The 25331-nt window shown below is 37.9% G+C and overlaps 1 protein-coding gene across 1 annotated transcript in view; it reads left to right on the top strand.

The window, feature by feature from the left end:
* Positions 1–411: 411 nt before the first annotated feature.
* CAB39 (calcium binding protein 39) overlaps positions 412–25331 on the top strand; it is a 100562-nt gene continuing 75642 nt past the window's right edge. Inside the window, exon 1 of the mRNA XM_051999403.1 lies at positions 412–569. The gene's annotated coding sequence lies outside the window, so the exon portion shown is untranslated. The remainder of the gene's footprint in view (positions 570–25331) is intronic.

Genomic DNA, 25331 nt, shown 5'->3' with positions numbered 1-25331 from the left:
CTCGGACTCGGAAGGTCCGCCAAGCCTCTGGGGGCGCCCGCGTCTCACGGGGCTCCCCGCCTCTCGGCCAGGAGCGCGGCACTACGAGCGGACGTCGCAGCTCACGGCGGCTGCGCACGGCGGCTGCGCAGAGCGTGCGCCGGGCCGGGCTGGGGGCGGGGCGCGGGGAGCGGCGAGGCCTGAGAGACGGAGCCGGAGCTGGAGTTGAAGCCCAAACCCGAGCTCGAGCCCGAGCCCGAGGCCCTTAGCGCCGCCCAAACCCGAACCCGAGCCTGAGCCTACAAGTCGGAGCCCCCGGGGCTGCCCGAGCCCTGCCCGAGCCCGAGCCCGCGAGCCCGCGGGAGGCCGACGACGGAGGGGCCCCGAGCCGCGCCGCGGGCACCGGACGGGCCGCCGCCGCCGCCGCCGCAGCGCTTCGCCCAGGCCGGAGCCGGAGCCGGAGCCGGGGCCGCGGACGGGGCCGGGGACGGCGGCGGGGACGAGGAGGAGGAGGAAAAGGAGGAGCCTGAGAGCCCGGTGAGGCCGCCCCGAAGGAGCCGCCCGGCCCGGCCCGGCCCGGCCTTAGTCCGGTGAGTGACCGCCCGGCCCGGCCCTATCTTTCCTGTGCCGACCGCCTACCTCGGCCCTCGCTGTGACTGGGTGGCCTCGACCCCCCGCCAAGAAGCCCGCCCAGATTCGCGCCCAGCCGGAGGCCTACGGCCTGGGCGCCCCCGGGGGAGGTCAGGGGCGGACCCCTGGGCTCGGGGCTTGGGGAGGCTTTGTTGGGCCCGGGTTGGGGAGAGGCCGAGCCTTCGGGCGGCCGGGAGACGGGACCGAGCCGCGGACAGACACACGCATAGGGACAGAGGCAGCCGCAGGCTCCAGGCGGGGCAGCTCGGTGACACATAGTGACAGGGGCAGAGACACTGACACATAGTGACAGGGACACAGGCCTGGCCGCCTGGGACACCGACAGCCAGAGCCGCGCCGCGGGGGGGCTAATGGGGTGATAGGTTCAGAGCTAGTGTCGGGCTAAATGAGGGTCCCCCCGCCCCAGCTGGAGGTCTCGGGCAGCTTCTGGGCTGGATTGGGATCTGGAGGGCAGGAGGGGCTCTGTCCTCTGCCTTCTCTTCTCTTCTCTCTTCTCTCCTCTCTTTTTGAAAGGCTCTGGATGGAACAATGAAGTGTTGGGTCCAATGAATAATTGTGCATGACCGTATAATTTCATTTCACCAGTGAGCAAAGAGCTGGTCTGGCCATTGGAGGTCTCTTCAGAAAGAGAGGTTAGATGACCACTTGTCAGGGATGTCATAGAGATCCTGAAAGTGGCCTCTGGTGGCCCATCCAGCTCAATTTGGATTAGTCCTCTTTTCCAGCTTAGTTTACCTTTAGTGTTCTAGGCTGACTTAAATGTATCTGATATGTACATAGAGAAGTAAGAGAAAGTAAGCTGCTTGAGGTCATACATCATTTTTTTGTCTATTGCCCTTATTACTTTGCATTTAGTGTAGTATTTAATACAGTGTGTGTTAAGATTAAGGTGGATCTGTGAAATAAGAGTTTGGTGCAGATATTTTTCATTTAAATATAGAAGAAATGCTTATCTTTACCTTGAATGAAATGCAGATAGAGCCCACTTTTTTTAATGGGGTAAATCACCTTGTCGGTTTATTTCTAACTTCAAATGACTTTGCCCGGACTGAACTGTTTACTGAAGATGTCAAACTCTTGTAGAACTGTGGGGAAGTTTACCTATAAATATACTCATTTGCCAACTCCCCATTTCTGTTTTGTTTTTACTGCAAGACATAATTATTCACACAAGAATTGCTCTGTAAGTTTTTAAATTACTGAGCTATTTGGACTTTTGTGTGCTTGCATTTGTATCAATTGACATATTGTCATTAAGGATGTTTTAGCCTGGGATAACAATTTATATAAATTTAATTTTTGTACAGAGAAGATAAACATTTAAAATTTGCTTTTACTGTAAAATGATATGTTTATAGTTTCATGTTAAAAATGAAAGTTAATAAAATTGCTACTTAGATTTTTCCAGAGCAGTTGGTAGTAGATACCAGCTTTTAGATTGTAGGCTTCTTGAAAGGGAGCTTGATTTTCTTTGGTTTTACAGATTCCTGTTAGTAGGTTGTCTTTGTGCTCTTTAATAATGATTAGTAAGTGAAAAAGTTATTTTTTGACAGGCCAAGAGGAAATGCCTTTAAAAAGAAATTGTTTGGATGAAGCCAGACTGTTGTTGACACACACACATATGCACATATGCACATTGTCTTGGGAGTAGCTTCCCTTTTTCCTTATCTCTAAAGATTTTGATTCAGGACTTTTTTTTTTTTTAATCTTGACTACATAATCAGGGAACGTGATTATATTAGTTTATGGGGTGCAAATGATCAGCTATTGCAATGGACCTCACTGGACTGTAAAATACAAGTGCTGCTATAAAAACATAATTTTCCGAGCTAGTGTCCTGTATCTGTGGACTGTGTATTGCAGCTTTTTCCTAAAGAGCCTTATAAACAGGGTCAACCGTATAGATTGTCATATTAAAATTCTGGCAATACAGTTTTTGTGTGGTATATGAAAATTTAAAATCAAAAAGTTTATATACATTATATCAAACTGAAGTATCATTGATATTGAATTATAAACTGAGTAGTGGCTTGGTATTTTTATGAGTGTTTCTCAACTGCTAAGTTGAACTCTATTTAAATGGCTAAATTGGTAATATTAAAGGATAGTGTAGAAAATACAATTTAGATGTAAGGTTTTGAAAACTTAGTTTAAAAGCAATACTTTAAAACTTTAAGAAATTCTTTAGTTAAAACAGTACTGTTATTTCATTTTATTTAACTGTAAGCATTCTTTAAAAATTTATATTTATCTCAAAGATAGCTTTTATTGCTTGAGAATGTGTTTTAAATTTTTTTTATTGTAATCTCCTTTTGGGTATGTCTATGAGAGATCCACTCAGTAATAGAGTATTTTGAATATTTTTCTCACCTCACCCCAGATATATTCACAGTATTCATGTTCTAGTACCTAACCATACAAATTAGTCCTAATTCATATTGCCAAGTCTAAAGCAAATCTAGAGATGGGGTAAATAATTTTAACTTTGTTTCTTCAGTTCCATCTACTCTTTTGAATTTTATTCTTTTTTTTCTATGCTACTTAAAGTTGTGAATTGCCATATATTCTGTAGCTCCTTTCTTTTCGCTACTTTTAGTGAATTTGACTTTGCCAGTGAACTCGTGTGCCTTGCAGAAATAAGAATGTGACACTTTGGCAAAGGTGGGTGGAGCTGGTTAAACATTGGTGAGCTGATAAAATGGTGGGGGCTGGGAGAGGTACAACTTTTTAAACCCATGTATTAAATTGCTTATGACTCATTTTGTTTCCTGGGGAGTGGTGCAGCTAGATCTCTTTGAGTAGTGGAGAACTGACTTATGTTTGTGTGTATGCATTTTATTACAGGCATAAGGATTCAGTCATCTGCTTCATTCTTGACTCTTAGGGGAGAGAAAAAGGGGCCTTCCCTTTGACTACACTAGCTACAGATTCATCCTTTTTCTCTGTTCTCTTTAATCTGTGATTTCATTAGTTTAAGGAGCTCCCAGCAGGCACTTTGTCTATGATCTAAAGTTTTCAAATTGCTGTTTGGGACCCCTCCAGGCTAAGTGACTTGTCTGTGGTCATGTAGCTGGCATGTGCTAGAAACAGCACTCAAGCTGATGAAGTGTAGTCCACTATGCTCTGCAAAGAGCTTCTAACTCCTCTCTTAATCATTATTTCATTTACTGCTTGGTCACAATTTTTTTTTTTTTTTTTTTTTTTTTTTTGCCAGCCTTCTTAGTGTGGAAGCATAATAGAGTGAATTATCAGTTTCCACATCCAGTATTTGGAATGATGTAAGGGAGCAGGAGCATGCTTTAAATAGGTGCTTTTTCTGGGGCTGTTCCTCAAGATCTATCAGTGATTGATTGAAGAGCCCTTGGTGGCAGATGTTGGAGAAATGGAAGCTAGCTTTTTTTCCAAACCAGATGGATATATGGTTAGGATGGTATACATATCTTGGGGTGGGGGATGGGAAAGCTTGTCAGTTTGCCATTAATAACTCATTCTGGCATTTACTGAGCTCCCCACGTGTGTCACTTCCTCCCCCAGTGAGCTTTCTTTTCTTTATGTCTTTGAGGGAGGTTTGAGAAGATGACAGGGAAGTTGTTGAAACACTTAGCCAATTGAGCAGATAGAGAAGTGATGGGTGAGGGATAGATGCAAAAGTCAGTAAGGATTCAGGCCCTAGTGGAGTGTCCTCCATAAAAGGGAGTTTTCTATGTTCCACCAAATTTCAGATTGACATGGAGTAGGAGATGATGCCTACATAGTTATTTCAGCCATTGATGACAACTAACCCAAATTTATTAAGGACTTAGAGAGCTTAACCACTTGGGATCCAGTGGAAAAGCTCCCTCTCACAGCTTTCATTCTAATGGAAGAGCCAGCATAAATAAATTAGAGCATGAAAGGGATGGTCTGAAGCTCACCTTAGATGGGGATGGCTGTCAACTGAGGGTTGGTGAGGGGAGAATGACTACCAATAAAGGCCATGTAGGGGTGGCAGTCTGATTGTCTTTAAGGAAACCAGAGAATCTAAGATCATATCTAACTTTACACATTGACATGATTTTGCAAGTGATAGATTTGTATGACTGTGCTTAAGTATTTTCAGACAAATAATTAACTTTTTCATTTGTGTCCCCAGTGTGCCTGCACACAATACATAATTTTTTTCTTTTATTTATTTGATTCATTAAGAAGATTGGAACAATAATTTTATCTTTCAGTAGCATTCTGGTTTTAATTATCATTTCTTTGGGAGAGAACAGTGAAAAGCATGGACCAGATACATTGAGAGCTAGTAAAATGTGATCTGGGATAGGAACCATCCCTGGTACTTCATATTGATAGGTGATTTCATTGACATATGAATATATGTTTATGGCAAGAAATTTCAAAAACTTAGAATTTCTTCTTTCTTTGATAAAATATTTTGCTCAGAAATCACTTGTACATCTGATTCTCAGTTTGATCTTAATTAAGTTTCTGCTATAAAAATCTTTAGTGAATTTTCAACTCTTGCATGCCCTTTAAAGTGTAGTATTAACTTTGCCATGCAGTATTCACCTCCTTTTAACTCTCCTCCCCTCCCCTTCCTAATTTAAAAAAAAAAAAAAAAAAAAAAGGTGTGCCAAAGATCAGTTAATATATAGAGATGCAGAGAAGGCAAATGAGCTGATTCAATAAAAGTGTTTTATTTATATTTCTCTTGTTAAGGCTAGTTTGTAGGATTATCGTATAATAGAAAGGCCCTTAAAGGTAGACTGAGAATCTAGTTCCTCCAACTCCTTCATTTTACAGATGAGGAAATGGGTTTAGAAATGAAGTGACTTGTCAGTGGTAATCAAGCTATATAGATAGTAGCAGAGGAAGTAGGGACTAGTTCTTACATTTCCTGATTCCCAGTTGAGTACTGTTTCTGCCACTCTACAAAATGGTCTGTCTTGATTAGTTCCATTAGTGAATTGTAAGATGTTTGAATTTCCACACCTTGCATTTCCCTCTTGTGACTCAGGTTTTGCTATTAAAGTACCACACAGGTTGTTGTGGTGTATGTACGGGTTTCCAAGGCTTTTGTCATCAGTGTTAATGGAGTAGAAAAAAACAAGTTCTCCCAGGCTCTGCCCTCTGGTTCCTTTCTTTGAACAAAGCATTGCATCTTAAACATAGCAGTCCTTCCCTTCACAAAAGAAGTGTGAATAGGACCCTCCTTTGATTTTTTAAAATTATAGCATATGTCATAAATATTAGGTAGTGTGGTCTTTGGGTGCCTAGATATTGTTAGTAATAGCAGAATTATTGAACTAGAATAGGAAGGGGTCTTAGATGCCACTGAGTGGTTTGATCCTCTCATGTTACAGCTGCTTACTGATTTTTAAAAATAATTTCTTGAATATTTCCATACATACTGATATATAAAAGCTTGTTGGCATTGTGCTAAGAATTTGAAACAAGTCGGTCGAGTTGTGGGTAATGGATAGAGTGGTGGCTTTGGAGTCAGGAAGACCTAAGTTCAAGTCTTAAATTTGACACAGACCTTGTGATCCTGGGTGAACTTTTCAATTCTCCAAGGCTTTCGATAGCAAAAAAAGATGTCAGCGTTGTTGTTGGGGACAAATTTCCTCATCTATGTAGTTCCCAAAATTACAGGTTGCAGATCTTATCTTTTCCCAAACTATGGATACAAAGGCAAAAGTTAAAAAACAAAACAAAACTCTTTCTATAGCTTACATTTTGCTAGGATGGGATAGGCATAATATAATATTTCATTTAAGAATTCATCCTGATTGATAGACTGATAGTCACTATAGTCCACTAGGTACAGGAACTTTTGAATAAAACTTTTTGGTTATTTAGGTTAAGAATCAAAGTAAACCATACAAGTAAATGATGAATGTAACTCCACTATCAATAACAGTTAAAGTCCCATTCCAGATACTTTGTAATCATGGAGAATTATTGTGTTTTAGAGCTGGAAGGAATCTCAGAAACATTATATTCATTCTCTGAAGATCTGCAGATGAGGATAGTTAGATCCCTATAGTAGAAGTGAGTCCTTTAAGGCTTCAAGTGAGTGAACATGATATGACTTTAGTTTCCTCCTTCAGCTTTAGGTCTTTTAGTGGACATTTAAAATTTGGTGTCTGAGGAAGAATAATTATTAGAATCTAAGTTTATTATTTTCATAACAATAAGTAAAAATGAAATCATTTAATCTTTTCACTGTTGCAAGCATGTATGCAAAACTTTATTTTTATCAATAGTTTTATTTTCTCTACTTTTTAATAATGATGGTATTGCCCTTGGATAGAGAAGATATGAATTCTTCTTGCTTCCCTTTTATCCTCTGCTGTGCACTTCCTCTCTCTTTGGCTTGGACTTTGACCTTGGTGTGGCTTCCATGAGCAGGCACACAGTGAATGAAGGCTCTTTTTACGACTTATGACTGAGTGAAGTTTTATTTTCTTCTAATTTGACAGGTGGTTGGAGATTATGTTACTTCATAGTAGTACTTTATTTTTGGTAATGTTAATAAAACGAGTGTGAGAGAGAGAGAGAGAAGGAAAGAAAGAGAGAGAGAGAAGGAGAAAGGGAGAGGGAGAGAATAAGGGAGGGAGAGAGGTAGGCTTTAATCTCCACTCTCAGCAGATGGTTCAAGAGCAGACTATTATAGTTTTGGGAAGCGCATGCTTAGCTAGCCACCAAGGTAGTTATTAGTGTTCACAATTGTTTGTACTTCCCTGTCTTTGTTTTGTTTAGCTTTATATACCTTAGAGCTTCATGTTGTATTTGACTCAGAACAATTAAACCAAATTCAGTAAGGATTGAAAAGAAAGGACTAAAATTTTAGGGTCAAAATTAGAATTAAAACAGTTAAGCAGGAAGAAGAAGGATGGGAGATCGGAAGGGGTTCAATTTAGTCAGCTTCTAGTACCTGCTATGTGCCAGCGTCCCAGGAGCTGTTAGAAAGAAAGAAACAAACAATTCTATCTCTCAAGGAGTTTTCATGTCTACTGGGGTTGTGGTGGGGATGGAGATCTAATATATAAACAGCTAAGTAAATACAAAATATATGTGAAATCGATACAAAGTAACTTATAGGCTAAGCATGGCTAAAGGAGTCCTGAAAAGCTTCTTCTAGGAGGTAGAAGTAGGGAGGGAGAACAGGGATGGGGAGGGAGATGGAATGTCCTGGAGAAGGAATGCGAACTAGGCCAGATTGCCTAGAAAGTGATGTTTGTGAGGGGGAACAGGCAGGTGAAGTGGTTCTGGAGAGACTGGCCTCAACCAGTTCGGTGTGAAGGGCTGAAAGTACGAACAATTTTGTTTTGTTCCAGAGGTAATAGGAGCCTCTGAAGCTTCTTAAAGAAGAGAGTAACATGGTTACACCTGTGCTTTAGGGATATCAACTAGGTAGCCATGTGAAGCAAGCATCAATTGGAGAAGAGAGGTTGGAGGCTGTGCTAGTAGTCTAGATCATAGGTGATGAGGGCCTGTACCTTGGAGGTGACTCTTAAGTATGAGAAGGAGGGACCTCATAGGAGAGATGTTTCAGAGGCAGACTTGGCAAGGTGATGTGGAAGCAAAGAAGAGTGAAAGGCTGAAGAGGATTTAGGTTTTGAGCCTAGATGATTAGAAAGATGGTGGAACCCTCTCCAGAAATAGGAAGTTAGGAAAGTTGGGTTTAGAAGAAATACATCAAGTTCTGTTTTGGGGATGGTGAATTTGAACTGCTTATCAGATAGTCAAGTGGTAATGTATGGCAGATGAAAAGGAAGACTTAGATATGCAGATTTGGGAATCATCTGTACAGAAATGTTTATTTAATTCATAGCAGTTGATGAAATCATAAGCAAGTAGAGAAAGAAGAGGATCAGAACTGAACTTTAGAGTCCACCTCCTCATGAGGGTGATATAAATGAGGTAGAAAGAAGATTTAGTTTTCAGTAAAAGTGTGGGAATTGAAATTTTTTAAAAGTGAAAGGAGACAAAATGATTGAGGCACAGAGGATGATAAATTGAAGGGATAAAATAAATAGTGAACCCATTATTCTCTTAAGAGCTGATTATATATAAGATCCCTCCATATATATAAGAAATGTCCTGTCATTTAAAACAACTTGTTCTGAGAACAGTCACATAGACTTGGAAGGGACTTCAGAGGTCATTTAATTCTTCTCTGAATAGCAATCCCTACAATAGTGTTCCTGAAAAGTGGTCCTCAACTTTAGCTTCTTGTCTTCCAGTGTTGGAGAATTCACTCCATCCTAAAAATACATTCCACTTGTGGACAGTTCTCATTGAGGAGCAGTTAAAAGGCAGAGCTGGGGGGGAAAAAAAAAAAAAAAAAAAAAAAGGCAGAGCTGAAATCTGCCTTCTTGTCTTTTAAAAATCTGAATTAGGGACGTGTTCTCTGTACATTCAAATGGATCTTTTTTTTTTTTTTTTTTTTTTTTTGACAATTTACCCTTTTTCCATATGGAAACCTTTTATTTTTGTTTCGACATTTGTTCTCCATTATCATCCCGAACCTTAAATTTCTTGAGAGCAAGATGTTTGCTTCATTTCATTGTTGTATTCCCAATGCCCAATATAAATATGAGGTTAATGATGAATTGCTAAATTGCAATTATTATTATTATGAATTTTATTGTTATTCTGTTCCCCTTTCATTTGTTCCCTATTAAATACTATTTCATTTTTGAGCTGACTCAAGTCAATCAAGCTTTGATTTCATTTACCACCCCCTTAAAGCCTTCTCTAAGAAACTTCACTTTTCCTGTCATTTCACTGTGGCATAATTGTAGTTTTTTTTTTGTTTTGTTTTGTTTTGTTTTCTTGTTTTACCAGTTTGAATGTAGCATAAGGAGAAGAAATAGAAGCGGAATTACTGTAGTAAATTTGTTTGCATTTCTTTTCCATCAGAAATTAGATCTATAATGATTTGTGAGGAAATGCAATCATTATTCCTATGTATTTTTTAAACTTGTGATTGCTGTAATTGAACCTTGAATTCAGACAGAATGTTTAAATAGTGACAGATGATGATTCTGTTTCTAGAGTAGTGAGAATATAAATTTTGAACAATTAAATAACCCAGCTTATGGGAAAACTAACATATTTTGCATAGTCATATCTGATTGTTACGATCTTAGGACTTCAGATTTTCATCAAAAGAAGAGCCTCTTGAAGGCTGGGAAGTAGCACCTGAGGTACAGTAGACATAGGACCTGTATTTCAGTCCCAGCTCTGGACTTTGTGAGCTATGTGGTCTTGGACAGATCATGTCCTTCCGTGGGCTTCAGTTTCCTCTTATGGAAAATGAGAGGGTAGGGGAAAGGTTGGATTAGATGAACTCTCAGAAGGTCTTTTTATAACTTTCAATATCTCTTCTTATCCCAATGTTCCAGGGTCATCTTTTGCCAAATATTTTATTCTCTCCTCTCTTCTTTTGAGAAGAGAAATTGTTGTTTGTCCTTCATTTTCAAAAAGGAAGGTCATTGACATTGTGGAGTGATATCTTGACTTTTGAGTGAGTGGCCTAAAGTTGTCACCTCATTCTCTCTGCCAGTCATCACTGTCCATTGGCAGGACAAAGGTCAGTATAACTGGTAATGGTCTGGGATGAAGTGGTTGACCTTGGCATCTTTGCTGTTTGCTCATTTCACTGTAGGTTGTCTTCACATGTTGGGGATAGACTGCTAGGTTTGAGGATTGTTGTTACTCTCCATGTGGCTTAGCCTGACTCCCACAGTTTTACTGGTGTGTGGCCACTGTTCCTGTTACACCTTGTTGAAGCCACAGGTGAGAGTTGGGTGGAAAGTAGATACCACCTTTCCTGGAAAGGGTTTGGCAGGCCTTCACACCAGAGCTGCTAGTCCTTCTTAAACAGCCCAAGAAAAATAGCAAGTGAAGGAAAGTAGCTGATTTAATGTCTGCAACCTTTCTTTTGTTTATAGTTGGTTTGTTCATTTTTCTTTTTAGGTGGGCATGAGCTGCTATTATGGAAGAGAGTCCAAACCAGTTAGTTTTGATTCTAGTAAATCCTGAGTGAGCCCAAGCTTTTGGATAATGAGTCTTTTTTTTCCCTAAGGGTTTTTTTTAAGTTAGTATTTTTTTTTAAAGATTATACCTGTATATTTATTTTTTACTTATTTCCATGTGAGTTATAGTGGGGAAGAAAAATCAGAACGAAAGAGAAAAACCACAAGAAAAAAAGCAGAAGGAGAAAAGGTGAAAATAGTATGTTTCTATATGCATAGTTCTTTCCATAGTTCTCTCTCTGAGTGTGGATGGCATTTTTCATCCAAAGTTTATTGGAGTTGCCTTGCATCACTGAGTTGCTGAGATGATCCAAGTTTGTCATAGTTGAACATCTCACAGTCTTGCTTTTGCTGTGTGTAATGTTTTCCTGGTTCTGCTTGTTTCAGTCACCATCAGTTCATGTAAATCTTTCTAGGCTTTTCTAAAATGATGTTCATTTCTTATAGAACAATAATATTATATTACTTTTATATACCATAATTTATTTGGCCATTTTTCAATTGATGGGCATCTACTCACTTTCCAATCCTTTGCCACCACAAAAAGAGCTGCTATAAACATTTTTGCACATGTGGGTCCTTTTCCCTCTTATGATTTCTTTGGGAAAGTGCCAGTAGTGGCACTATTGGGTCAAGATCAGTTTTTATATCTCTTTGGACATAGTTCCAAATTGATCTCCAGAATGGTTGGATCACTTCATAATTCCACCAACAATGCATTAGTATCCCAGGTTTCCCACATCCTCTCTAGCATTTATCTTCATCTTTTCCTATTATCTTAGCCAGTCTGATAGGTGTGAGGTGGTACTTAATGAATGAGTCATTTTTGAGAGCTGAGCTTTCCAAATAATTAAAGGCTTCCTCCTTCAAGTACCACACTTGAAAATTTGGGCCATTTTGTATGGACCTATTTAAAAGAATATATTCCTTATTTTTCTAACTTTTAAATACAGAATGTTAAGGAAATGAACTAATCTTAATGATTGTCTTTTTAATTATTATTATAGAACACCATATGTAATACATAGTTATTGAAGGCTTGTTGGAAGAATACTAATCTTTTTTTCTACACTAAGTGGCTTCATGCTACTGTGTATTTTGAGTTCATATCTCTTTTTAAAGATAATCTTTGGTTTTCACCTCACTGTCAGCTGTTAGTACATTCATTCAGCAATTGAACCCTACTATGTGCCAGATATTGATAGGTACTGGAAATGGAGAGGAGGCATAAGCCTTGTCGTCTTCGAACTTGAAGTAACTTCTCACTGTTTGCATGTTTGGCTGTAGCAGTCTTCCATTCATCATCTAAATTGCTGCTTTTAATTTACTATGCATTTGGAACGCAAACAACAGAGTCTGATTTGTGTGCAAAATAATAGTAAGTTCTTAGTGAAGACTAAAGGAGTAGGAATTATAGAGCTGGGGTGTTATTATAACTACTATTTTGACTACCTCAATTTGCTTTTCTCCCCTAGATTTCTAGGCTAGTGTGTCTAATAGACAAAGTTGCTATAGCTAGTTGAGTTCTAGAGATATGGGTGAAAGAATTTATTCTTAAGATTTCTGCCATATTAAAGGGCAGGGTGGAGAAATGATTGCTTCTCCCTGCCATATTTCATCAGCTGGCCTAGATAGAAGCAGGAAGTGCTGACATGACTGACCATGGACTGTAGGCTTTCCTGGTTCCAACTTTTTGAATAAGGAAAGACTTTTTCTGACTCTGCCAGAAACCCCTCCCTCCCCTCAGTCTGACCCTGCTCCATGATCTGTTCATTTGGAGTTTGGCAAAGCCCATAATGGACAATCACTATATTCAGATTAGGTCTTGTGGCCCTGAGTAGAAAACTTTGTGTCCACATGTTTTATTTTAGGATGTGTACAGCCTTCACATTTAGAATATGTTTGGATTATCTTGTTTTGTGCAAAGAATAATCATAATATCTTTATAATATACCCTTTCTAAGGGACTTGCTGGAGCAGCATCCGCTTGTGAGAAATCAAAAGATCTAGATCTGGGTTTCAATCTTGACTGCCATTTAAGGACTTTGGAATCTTGGATAAATCATTCTTTTTTTTTTTTTTTTTTTTTAAAATAAGTTTATCGCTATCTTTTGGAGTTTTTTTACATCGCCATAATTTCATCCAGTGTATGCACACCGTCTCTGTCCCAAATAACTATTTTATATAACAAATAATACTTTTAAAGACTCCCCTCAAAAAAAGAAATAAAAGAAACAGGTATAACTGGTCAGTACCTCAAAAAAAATTGAGAACATATGCAATGTATTTGGGGTATTGACTTGGATTTTTTTAAACAGTGGTTTCAGTTGTAGTACCCAGACTCTCTGGGTCAAAGAATATAGATATTTTAATTTAATAATTTAACAATTAAAAATTACTTTTCAAAATGGTTATACTGACTTGAAGTTCCAGTGACAATATACTCTTTCCATATTGCCTCCCTCATTGATGATTCCCATCTTTTGACATCTTTCCATCAGTTCTTTGAGTGTAAGATGAAAACCCTGGATTGTTTTGATGTACATTTCTCTTTTAAGTGATTTGAAGCATTGATTCTTTGATATTCTTTAAGTTTTGTTTCTATATTTAGAAGGTAGCGACTAGAACCTGCACTTAAAAAGTGCCTTATAAATCTTGGATAGGATCAAATAAGAAAATGGATATGAAGGGCTATAGATGTTCCTAATGTGTATATGTGGACTTTTCCTCTTTGTAGTCTGTCATAGATTTCTAGTTGGAAGGAAGTCTTTATTTTATAGATGAGCAGACTGACACCCAAGTATGCCTAGTTCCTCTGAGTTCAGTATTTGGCTTTCTCTCATGTTTGAATTTAATTTGCATGTTGTCTTTTTTGTATTTTTGCAATATTCACTAGTTCCTTTCATTTATATGTTGGTTTTAATCATTGTTTCTTTGTTTTCTTGGCTCTACTGCTTGCATTTTGCATCAGTTCATTTAAGTCTTTTCATGCTTCTCTGTATTCATCATATTCATCTTGTATTACAATACGATGATTTTTCAAGGCCCTCGTAAATCACAATTTAGCTTTCTCAATCTATGGGTATCTACTTTGTTTCTAGTTTTTTGCTGCTACTCTAAATATTTTTGTACTTCTGATCTTACTGTTTTTTTCCTCCTTAAACAATAACTATTTGGTGTATATACCTGACAGTGGAATCTATGGGTCCCCTTTAGACGCTTTCTTTGCAGAGTCCCAAATTGCTTTCCAAAATGGTTGGACAAATTCACAACTCCATCAGCAAGATATTCATGGGCCTATTTTTCCATAAAACCTCCAACATTGACTATTTCTGTGTTTTGTCATCTTTGTCAATTTTTTTTTTTAATTTTTTGCTGAGTGTGAGGTGAATTCTCAGAGTTGTTTCTATAAGGGTCTAAGAGCATTCTTTAATATGGCTGTTAATAATTTGTAATTCGTTTTGTTCCAGTACAAGTGGCATAGTGGACAGCGTGCTGGGCCTAGAGTCAGGGAGCTCAAATTCAACCTCAGACACTTAGTGTAACCCTGGACAAGTCCCTCATCTTTGAGTGCCTCAGTTTCTTCAATTGTAAAATAGTGATAACAACAGCACCCACTTCCCAGGGTCGTGTCTTGCAAATAAGACGATTTCTCAAGAGTGTGTGCTTGCCCTTCACATAATAGGTGCTCTATAGAAGTGCTGACTTCTCCGCTCCTTCCTTTCCTGGCTTTGGTCTGTTCATATTTCTGTTAGTTGACTCAAGAATGTGCTCTGCCTTTTATTTAGGCTCCTGACTGCGTTTTGCTTTACTTCCTCATAGGATCCATTCCTTGGATCCTAGCCACATTGACTTACTCCCCTACTTCTTGTGCAGAAAGTCCCCTTTATTACATTCACTATCTCCTTGCCTCTGCCTTTGAGAAATCTTGGCTTCTTCTATGGAAGCCTCTTTTTGGTATCTGCCTTCTCCAATATTTTGTATCTCCTTCATATGTATTTTGCATTTACTTCTCTGTGTACTGTATCCTCCTGTAAGGCTAAATTCAAGATATCTTGCTAGGCTTTGGGGAAGCAGATGGGGTGATGGTGGAGCAGTCCCTGACCTCCAGGCATTTATATCCTAAAGAAGGGGGTACTTAACCTGTATACAGGTGACTAGATCTAAGGTAATTTGAGAATCAGAGAGCCCAGGTGGGGTGGAGAACAGGAGGTAGCCTCAAGCTGAGGCTTGAATGAAGATGAAAGATTCCTAGAGGGAAAGGTGAGGGGTTACATTCCTAGTATGGGAGATGACTTGTACAAAGACACAGAGTGGGACAGTGGAATTTCAAGATCTGGGAACAGTCAATAGAACAGTTTGTCTGGAATGTAGAGTGTTTTGAGGAGGGGAGTCATTTGAAGTGAAGAAGCTTGAAGGACAGGTTGGAGAGAGATGATGCTTGCCAAACTGAGGGATTTGTGATTTACCCTAGAGACCATTGTAGATTTTTGAGCAGGACAATGACAAATCTCTGTTATCTTTTTAGGGAGATTACTTTGGCAGTTCCCCATGCCTACATTATTTATTTTTAATTTAATTTATTTAGTATTTTCCCATTACATTCAAAACAATTTTTTTCACATTTGTTTTTAAGATTTTTGAGTTCTATAGTCTCCCAAATTCCCACCCACAATTGAGAAATCACATGAGAAGTTAGGGAAAACATTTCCATTAAAGTCTACAATATTTATTGAGTAAATCATTCAAATAGGTTCTTTTCTCATCTTCTCTTGGTGGTCTTTCATAGGATGCTCATTTTCTTAGAGCCCCTTGCTATAGAGCTAACTAGTATTGTGTCTCAAGTGGTTATGGTCATGTGAACTCTGTCCTTTGACTCAACTCTGCAAACCTTTATTTGTTTCTTTATTCGCATAAATAAAAGTATAAGTGAGTGTTCTCAGCAAAAGATCAGGGTTCTGATAAGTTGGTTTTCCCTGTTAAGATGTAATTGTGTTACATTGAAATATCATAGCTCCCTATCACTCTAAATAAGTTAACAACATCTTTATTAGCATCATAGCAAAAACATGTCTGTCATTAAACAGTCAGAGGCTTGTAATAGAACTCTCCTAAGGTCGTCATCAGACTGTATATTCAGAGTTGGCTGGGATCTTCCAACTCATAGTCCAGGTCCCTCATGTATTGTTAAGGTCCAGTGATTTGCCTGAGGTCATTCAGCTGGCAGTAGGATTTAAAATAAAACCCTCTGACTTTAAACCTGTATACAGGTTAAGTACTCCCTTCTTTAGGATATAAATTTAGGATATAAATCCCTTTTTCCCCTATTCTCCTTACTTCTTTAGGTCTGATCTAATATCTTTTGAGGAAAAATGGTTAATAAACTTTCTATATTACATCTTTGTTATTAGGCATCATTGCAGAATAGGGTATTCTGATCATTAACCAGAATATTTCAATAGAGATTTACCCTAAATGGATTACCAGTTTTAAAAGAATTAGATTATAGTAAAGTGGACATTCCCACCAGACAGTTCATTTTAAGCATTTTAAGTTCATTTAATTTCTACCCATTCTGTGCAACTCTTGTACTATGCTCTTTCTCTAAATTAAATTTGGTGTCTATTCAACATATTTGTCTCTAGGAGTGTGTGTGCATGTTTGTGATGGGGTTCTTAAATCTCTCTTGAGACTGAGCATACTAGTGAAGTAATAGCAACTTTGCATTTGTTATTGCTTTTGCCACATAGCCTGCTCATCTTTTTGGCGTAAATGTTTCTTTGGTGACAATCTTTGCTTCTCTTCTCTATGTTTTCTGATTCATTGTGTGTCGTAGTCTCCTATCTACCTTGCACCTTTTCATTGTCTACTATGAAAAACAATATTTATTTGTGTGTGTGTGTGTGTGTGGTTTAGAGTGCCTTGCAGTATTTCAGAGAAAAATTAAGCACAGGAATCATTATCGAATAATCGATGGATCAAAGTACCAGTTAAAATAGCATTCTGCTTACAAAATGCTAGGAATACTAGTTTTTATTATAATTTTGTCAGTAAGAGATTTTATCTCCCCCCCACCCCCCACCCCAGTCTGCTAAATCCCAATAGATGAGGTCAGTGGACTCTTGATTATTGTATTATGCTCCTAGAATGATGTTAGCTGCTCCCCATTTCAGAGACAGTATAGTGGGGAAATTTTAGGATGTTGCATTTATCAAATTATAATGTACCTTGGTGCTCTAGAGTAAAATCAGATAGGATAGAAATCATTCATGGGGCACAAGGAGAAGAGTGAGCTTGAATTTGAGTTTAGTTTGGGGAGGAAGGGCACAGGTTGGGAAGGGAAGAAGACATTCACAGTCTTTTTTTGAAATTTATGAATTTAAGTCTAAAGGTGCTCTTTTTGGATGATTGTGGGATGCATGGGAGGAAGAATGTTGAGGACAACCTATGTGAATTGGTTGCTAAGCCATACAAAGAGCAATTGAGGGATCTAGGATGTGGAGCTTGAAGAAGAGACAACTTAGTGGGTGAATAATGATTGTTTTCATAATAGTCATGGGTCAGTTTATTTTTCTAAGTCCCAGAGTGCAGAACTGGAAAAAAGGCAGTAAAGGTAAGTAGAGACTTTATATAAGGAAAGTGTTAATAATAGGATTGTTCACAAGTGGAATAGGTTGCCTGCCTCAAAAGGAGGGGGTTCCCCCCTTCTCCTGCACTGGAGGTTATCAGAGGGAAGCTGATTGACTACATTAGGGATGGTATTACAGAGGAGATTCTTTTTCAAGTGTAAGTTGGATTTGTAATTTAGGTTCTTTGATCCAGGCATTTTAAATCTTTTCACATAGACAACTTCAATCTAGGATATTTTCAGTATTACTTTTTAAAGGCAGTTATTGAACCATAAAATTTGATTTTTAGGTTTGGAGTTGTGCATTGAGTACTTTTCCATAGGATGTGTGATATTTGGGTTGTTGTGGAACTCATTTACAAAATTGCTGTTTTAATTTATGGCCTTGGTTTATTTATAACTTCCCTGTCTATGATTAGATTATATGATATCTTCACACCTTGCATTTGATATGTATTTAAAGCAAATGAGTAAGTAGTCACATGGAACCTAGTCATAGTTATTTCCACTGGTAAGAATTGCTTGCTTATAATTCTCCAGATAATATTGCTAATTTTTTGGTTCTGAAACTTTAGAGCTTGACCATAGAGTTTTCTGGGGGAGAATTTGTCCTCTTTTAAATTGTACTTCAAGATTGAGTCTACCTGGATTACTGCCAAAGCCTCTTAATTGGCTCCCCTGCCTCTGTTCTCTCTTTTCCAACCCATCCTCCACATAGCTGCCATATTCCTAAAACAGGTCACTAAATTGGGGGAAAACACAACACCCTTAAATGACACTTTATTGCCAGGAGGATCCCCTACTTGGAATTTCACACCTTTTAGGCAAGCAGTACCCTTTGGGCCCTCCCTGGCTTCTTTTACTTTATTCCTTTTCCCTACCCCCTTTTTTAGGCTCTGAGGCTTGTTTTTTGGGTACTCTATATTCCCTCTTCCAGTTCTGTACAGGTGGTCCTTCATCTTTGGATGACTTATCTCCTCCCAGTCCCTTAGGATCTCTTATTTTCCTTTAAGGTACAGCCCAGGGTCACTTCTTGCTGATCTGTCCAGTAATTATCTCATTCTCACTTTTACAATTAATCTGTATTACTTTGTACTTACATGTATACCTTTTGAATGTACTGTATAATATTAACTTTTTGAGGCAAAAACTTATTTTGGCATCCTAGAATGGTCACATTGCACATGCTGTGCATCTCTGTAATGTTTGATGTCATTGGGTCATCTAAAGCAAAAGGAGACCCTCCAAGGTCCCCTTGTACTAGGCCCCCTCCCCAGTTAAATAGAATGGAATGAAAGGGTCAAAGGAAGAAAGAACTGAAGCTCTGGTCTGGGCTAAATTAACATTGATTCTCAATTTCTCATTGTGGTTCTTTCTCTGCTCTTTATCTTGAGGCACAAAAGCCCTTGAGTTTGTCAATCTGCAAGCATTTATTATTATCATCATATGATATTATTAAATGTAGCAAGTACTGTGCAGAGTTCTGAGCATGCTGGGAAGGGCTGCCTTCAAGGAGCTAATGTTTTCTTGGAGGAGACTATTTACTTGAATGTAAGGAAGTGCTGAGGAAGGGTGGACCTTAGTGCCCAGGGTGGAGGAGGGCAGGAAAAGGCTTCATCAAGGGCTTTGTACTGGATCTTGAGATCTGGGGAATTAAAAGACATCTGCCAAGGGTCACATTTTTACCAGGTTTCGGGAGAGAAAGTATAAAGACCAGTGACAGAGGAAGGGGGAGGGAAATGAGTTCAGGAATCTTAAAATTGTTGGAGTTGGGATGTGGAGAGGGAGGAGGCAATAAGGTGTATGTACTGAGAGGACCAGAGAAGGAAGGAAGGGCCATTTCTGAAGAACTTTAACAGCTAAGCACAGCAGTTTTTATTTGGTCTTGGAGATAAAAAGGAGACACTAAAGCTCTTTGAGCAGGTCCTATGGCTAATTTTAGGCATGGAGGGCATTTTGTAGGGGGAGAGGGTAGTATGGTGACTGCATTCTTGCTCTGGCTCAAAGTTGCTTTTTTCTATGCCAAACTTTTTAAACTTGAAATGAGATCTAAATTTAAGCGCTACCACATTGTCATAAAGAAGGAAGATTAAATTTGCTGCATGTAATCCTCGGTGGTCCAGAAGATAGAGCACTGAGTTTCATATCAGAAAGACTTATCTTTGTGAATTCAAATATGGCCTCATATATGACTAGCTGTGTGACCCTGTTCACTTCACCCTATTCACCTCAGTTTCCTCATCTGTAAAATGAACTGGAGAAAGAAATAGCCAGTTTCTCTATCAAGAAATCCCAAATGGGCTCAGTGTACAAACATATTTAGTGCCTGCTTTGTGCCCAGTCCTAGATGGAGCCTCAGGGCAGTGGATTGAAGTACTCTTATACACAAAGAGGAGCTCAGGATAAGAGGGAGTTTTCTCACATTTCTTAACTCACATTTATAAAGTCTTTTCCTTTCAATTCAATGAGGGAAGTAGGCCAAAGATTTTTTTTTTTTAAAGAGATGAGGAAACTGAGGCCCTGGGATAGTGAGTTACCTTTGGTTATACTTAGGCAAAATTTGAATGTTTTCTGACTCATAAATTGGAGCATACTTGCCACTACTACATACAGTTCTATGAAATGGACTGACTTGGAACTTGTCCTTATAAAGTTCACATCAGAGATTGAATGACCAACTTGTCAGAGAGAGAGTATATATGTGTGGGAAAACATGTACGTTGGTTAGAGGATTAGACTGGATAGCCTTAGGGGTCTTTTCTGATATTAAAATTCCGTGGTTCAGGAGGCCAGGAGTTTTCATTGAATTCATTCCTTCTTTAAGTCATGACTTTTTCTGCTCTTTCACAAATAAAGACATGTTTTACATTCCAGTTAATTTGGTCATTTAGGACTACTAATTATATAAAATGGTTTTTTTTTTTTTTTTTTTTTTAGCAAAAGGGTGGATGTGTGTATGTGACCATGATTGTCATAAAGATTTAATGTAAATGGAAAGATAGACATTGAGTTTGGTAGCTGTTCAAATTCTCTTGGGTTATTTCAGAATGAAGACCAAGAATCATTTCATGTCTTTCGCATCTTTTCTGATTTTTAGATGCTTTATGAATTGATTCCTTAAAGTTTTTTTGCCTTCTTCTCCCCATCTTTGTTTTAAGTATTTAATGCCATTTCCAATTCCATCTTATATTTGTGACTGTGATATTAGAGTCTAATTGTGATGGTTCTGCTATCCCTGATGGTTTTAAAAAAAAGTTTCTTATAAAAATCTTTGCCAGTCTTTTCCTTTTTTTTTTTCATTGTTTGCTGTCATCCTTCCAATTTTCATCTTTAAATCTCCTTAGAGTGATTTTGATTAGGTGGGGTTTTTAAAAGTTATTTCTTAACTCTTCCTCCACCAATCTCCTTTCCCAAATACAGAAAGAAAGACACAATCCTTTAAAGAAGTAAGATCAGTATAATCACTCTTCAAGATTCCAGTTGCCTTAGTTCTCACCTTTCATCCATGTGCTCTGTCTCTGAATGATTGATTGGAGGGCTGATCAAAGAGCTCCTGCCCAGGCCTACGATTAAAGCAGGGCATCCAGGATGGCTATCTCTTCATTGCCATCCACGTCCATTTTTTCAGACTTCTCCATCTTTTTCATGTTGGTTTTCCCAATACTTAGCAGACTGTTTGGTGTACAAGTGCTTAATAAATGTTTATTGACTATGTCTCATTCTGTACCTTGAGTTCATTAGCCTTCTAAAGCATTAGGTGGATAGCTTGTTTCATTATAAATTCTCTGGAAGTCAAGATAGTCATTGCCTTCTTAAATCTTTTGGAGTTGTTTTTCTTTAAAATGTTGTTTTTGTGTAAGTTGTACTTCTGCTTTCCTCACTAAACTATGCATCAGTTCATAGACTTCCACAAGGCTTCCCAGATGTTTCTGAACCCATCCTTTTCATAATTTCAGAGCAATAACATATATTTGTAAACCATGACATTTAGTCATTCTTTGATAGGCCACCTCCTTTTTTTTGTAGTTTTTTGCTACAACAAAAAAGAGCTGCTATAAATAGTTTTGTACAAATGGGTCTTTTTTGTCTTTGTTCTTTTTGTGGTGGTGGCCTGGTAGTAGTATTATTAGGGCAGAATTCCAAATTGTTTTCCAAAGTCATAGTTTTCTAAGAAGGTACCAATGGACCTAATTTCTTGTAGTTCCTCCAATAATTGTCATTTTCCCTTTTGTGTCATCTCTGCCAATCTGATGTGTATCAGGTAGAATCACATCTTGGCTTTAATTTTCATTTCTCTAATTATTAGTGATTTGGAGCATTTCTTACTGAATGACTGTTGATAATTTTGATATCTTTTGAAAACTCTTCCTGTTCTTTGACTGATAACTATTAAGGAATGACTTTTGTTTTGTATATTTGGATCAGTTCCTTATACATCCTGGAAATAAAACCTTTATCAGAGAAATTTGCTATAAAAATAGTTTTCCAGTTAATAGATTTCTTTTAATCTTTAGGAATGATTTTGTTTGTGCAAAACATTTTCATTTTTATGTAATCAAAATGGTAAGTTTTGTCTTATGTGATTGTCTCTCTCCTTTGTCTTCTCATGTCTCTTGCCTTTTATATAGGTTGAAAAGGTAGCTTCTTTGTTTCTCTAATTTGTTTATGGCACTTATATCTAAATCTTATAGCTGTTTGGAACTTACTGGGGAGTGTAGTATAAATAGTGATCTAACCTGAATTTCTACCAGGCTGTTTTTCAGTTTTCCCAGCAGTTTTGTTTTTTTTTTAATAGCTTTTTATTTACAAGACATGTGCATGGGTAGTTTTTCAGCATCAACAATTACAAAACCTTTTGTTCCGATTTTTCCCCTCCTTCCCCCTCACCCCCCAATGGCAGGTTGACCAATACATGTTAAATATATTAAAGTATAATTTAAATACAATATATGTATACATGTCCAAACAGTTACTTTGCTGTAAAAAAAGAGTCGGACTTTGAAATAGCGTACAGTTAGCCTGTGAAGGAAATCAAAAATGCAGGCGGACAAAAATAGAGGGATTTTTCCCAGCAGTTTTAGTCAGATAGCTCTTACCCTGTAGTTATAGTCTTTGGGGTTATCAAATACTTTTGATTTGCAAAAACAAACTTAATCAATCAATTGACTCTTTTTTTAAAAGCCAGTATCAAATGATTTTGAAGATTGTGTTTTTGTAAGTATTTATTAAGCACTTATTACATAATATCTAAATTTATATAGCACTTACTATATGCCATATACTGTGTTACATGCTTTGAAAATATTACTTATCTTTATAACACTGGAAGAGAGATGCTATTATTATTCTCATTTTACAGGTGAGGAAAATGAGGCAAACAGAAGTTAAGTTCTTTGCCCAGAGTCATAGCAGGCATTGTTTAAGGTCAGATTTGAACTCAGACCCTCCTGATAGAGGCCTAGCACTCTGTCCATTATGCTGCTTAGACCAGCTATCAGATGCCTGGTCCAGATGGCATGCTCAGTGTCTTATCGAGAGAAGTACAGTCTCTCAACCCTTTAAGAGTTGATGTTCTGCAGTGAATAGAGCACCAGCCCTGAAGTCAGGAGGACCTTGGGTTCAAATCTGGCTTCAGACACTTAATAGGTTCTCACTGTGTGACAGTGGGTAAGTCATTTAACCCTAACTGCCTTAGCCAAAGGGGGGGGAAAAAGTTGATGTTCTGAGGGAGGAAGAAAGGCACAAAAGGAAGTTGAGAAGTAGGTGGGGCATGAGAAAAATGAGGGCCTTCTCTATGTACATAGTTGGCCTGGGTTTCTTCCTTCAAAGGAAGGTTGCTGGTGACATTTCACTAACCAGAAGGTAGAACTTCAGGATTGGAGGGCCATTCCAGTGGGAAGCCAAATAGCAGAGTACACTTCCAGGGTATTTAGAGAAAGCCTGGAGAGTCCTAGAGAGCAGTCCAGAAAGGAACTTAGTGGTGGAGTTTGAGATCTGGAACTTGTAGACCAATTTCCTTCTCAATAATTTTCTTCCACTACTTCTCTTGTGAATCTTTACCTTTTGTTTTTCCAGATGCATTTTATTATTTTCCTGTTATGTAAAGTATTCCTTTAGTAGTTTGTTATAACACTAACTAAATTATTTTAGGTAGTATCATGTTTTTATTATGTTGGTCCACCCTATCCTTAAATAATTAATATTGATTCAGTTATCTGAGTCTATCATTTCTATAAAAGAGTATTTTATAGTTGTACTATTCCTCCTTGTTGTATAACTCTTATGTATGTCTTGGTAGCACCTCTAATGAGTTTATACATTATGTAGGTATAATAAATAACGTTCTGAGTTGAAGTTAGAGTTCTCTGTGTCATCATGCCATTTGCAAAAAAAAAAAAAAAAATTAAAAATTCTTATTTTGCCTATGCTGTTTTTTCCCTCTTCTTTTGCTGTTATGTTAGTACTTTAGCACTCTGTTACATAGTAATGTTGACAATTAGTACCTTTGCTTTACCCCTAAAATCTCCATTACAATAGAGTGTGTTAGCTCTTGGGTTTCGGAGAAAGAACTGCCTAGATGACTCATTACATCATATTTTGATCATCTAAATCATTTTTTGATGATTTAAGATTATCAAAAAAGAATACATTTTGTCTCATTCAATTCCTTGATCCTTGAAGACATTGGGGGTACTAAGAGACATTTATTTTTTCCAGAACATAAATATCTCCTTATCCTATATTCCCCTCCAGCTGCCCCAGTTTATTTGCTTTTCTAAGTTTCTCTTGATTCTTGTGTTTACATTTCAAAGATATTTTATTTAGCTCTTGTTCCCCCCTCCTTCCCCAGGAATGCTTGCAATTCCTTTTGAAAAAGTCCCCTCCTTCCTGCCCTTCAAAAGTATACTTAGTTTCACATAATAAATTGTTCTAAATTGTGTCTTTATTTTATATATTGAAATATTATATTCCAGGTTCTCCTGTCCTTTATTGTGGCAGCTACCAAATCATATGTGTTTTAGTTAGTTCCTTAATATTTGAACTTTTTTTTGGTTTGTTTTTTGTTTTGTTTTTATTCTCTCCATGAGTTGATAGGAAATGGGTGATGTCTAGGAAAAAACATTATTAAGGTAAATGTGTTGCAAAGGCAGCTATTTGCATTCAAGCTCATGAACATCTAGTGTTATTTGCCTTTTTGAAACAATTTTACCTTTAATTCCCTCTTGAATAGATGAGGGGTGAAGGTTTTAGGGAGATAGAAGGGAAACAATGGCACAAATTGAACCTTTAGTTGCTGTTTCTCTGGTGTCCATCTGCCCTACCAAAAGGAATGGGTGGGCTGTGTCTATATTTTCAAATAGTTTACTGATGTCATAGATAAAAATAAAAATCAGATTTTGTCGTTTTTTAAAAATTAATACATGTTAACCTGGAATAGCCTTTCCATTTGGGTTCATTAGAATCATTTATTGATATTTTAGAAGAAGCATATTATAAAAAATAATTTTCTCCAAAATGTATCAAGTGTTGTTTGATGAAGTAATCAAGTACAACAATAAAACAAAGACTCCCGAGAAGTTTGATAATATCAAGATCCACCTGGAGAAAGTAGATCATGTGAAAAAAACAAACAATGGCTTATCTAAAAAATGGGAACTTGCTATTGTCAAGGCAGAACTAGTAATAATGACAATAATGAGAAGTAGCATTTTTCTAGTCCTTTAAAATTTGTAAAGTGAGACATGTCTCATTTGAATCTCACCAAAAAACCTGGTTACTGTTGTTAGTCTAGATGAGAAGATAGGTTGAGAGAGACTGCTTAGTGACTGAGGCAATATTTGAACTTGGGGCTTCCTGACTCCCAAATCTAGTGGGCTCCTGTGCTGCTTCGCGGGCTGAAATATGCACACATGCACATACTAACGTGTTTCTGCATTCATAGATGTATGTCTGCACATGTATTTTTCCTTGTCTTCCAAAACTGGGAGAGTTGTGGACTTAGGAGAAAAAGCTTAATTTCAGGGGGGAAAATTTTTTTTTTA

Source organism: Antechinus flavipes, chromosome 4, assembly GCF_016432865.1.
Source record: "Antechinus flavipes isolate AdamAnt ecotype Samford, QLD, Australia chromosome 4, AdamAnt_v2, whole genome shotgun sequence".
NCBI classification, from domain to species: domain Eukaryota; kingdom Metazoa; phylum Chordata; class Mammalia; order Dasyuromorphia; family Dasyuridae; genus Antechinus; species Antechinus flavipes.
Note: the sequence above shows the minus strand (reverse complement) of the source record. Positions and strands in the feature narration are given on the sequence as shown.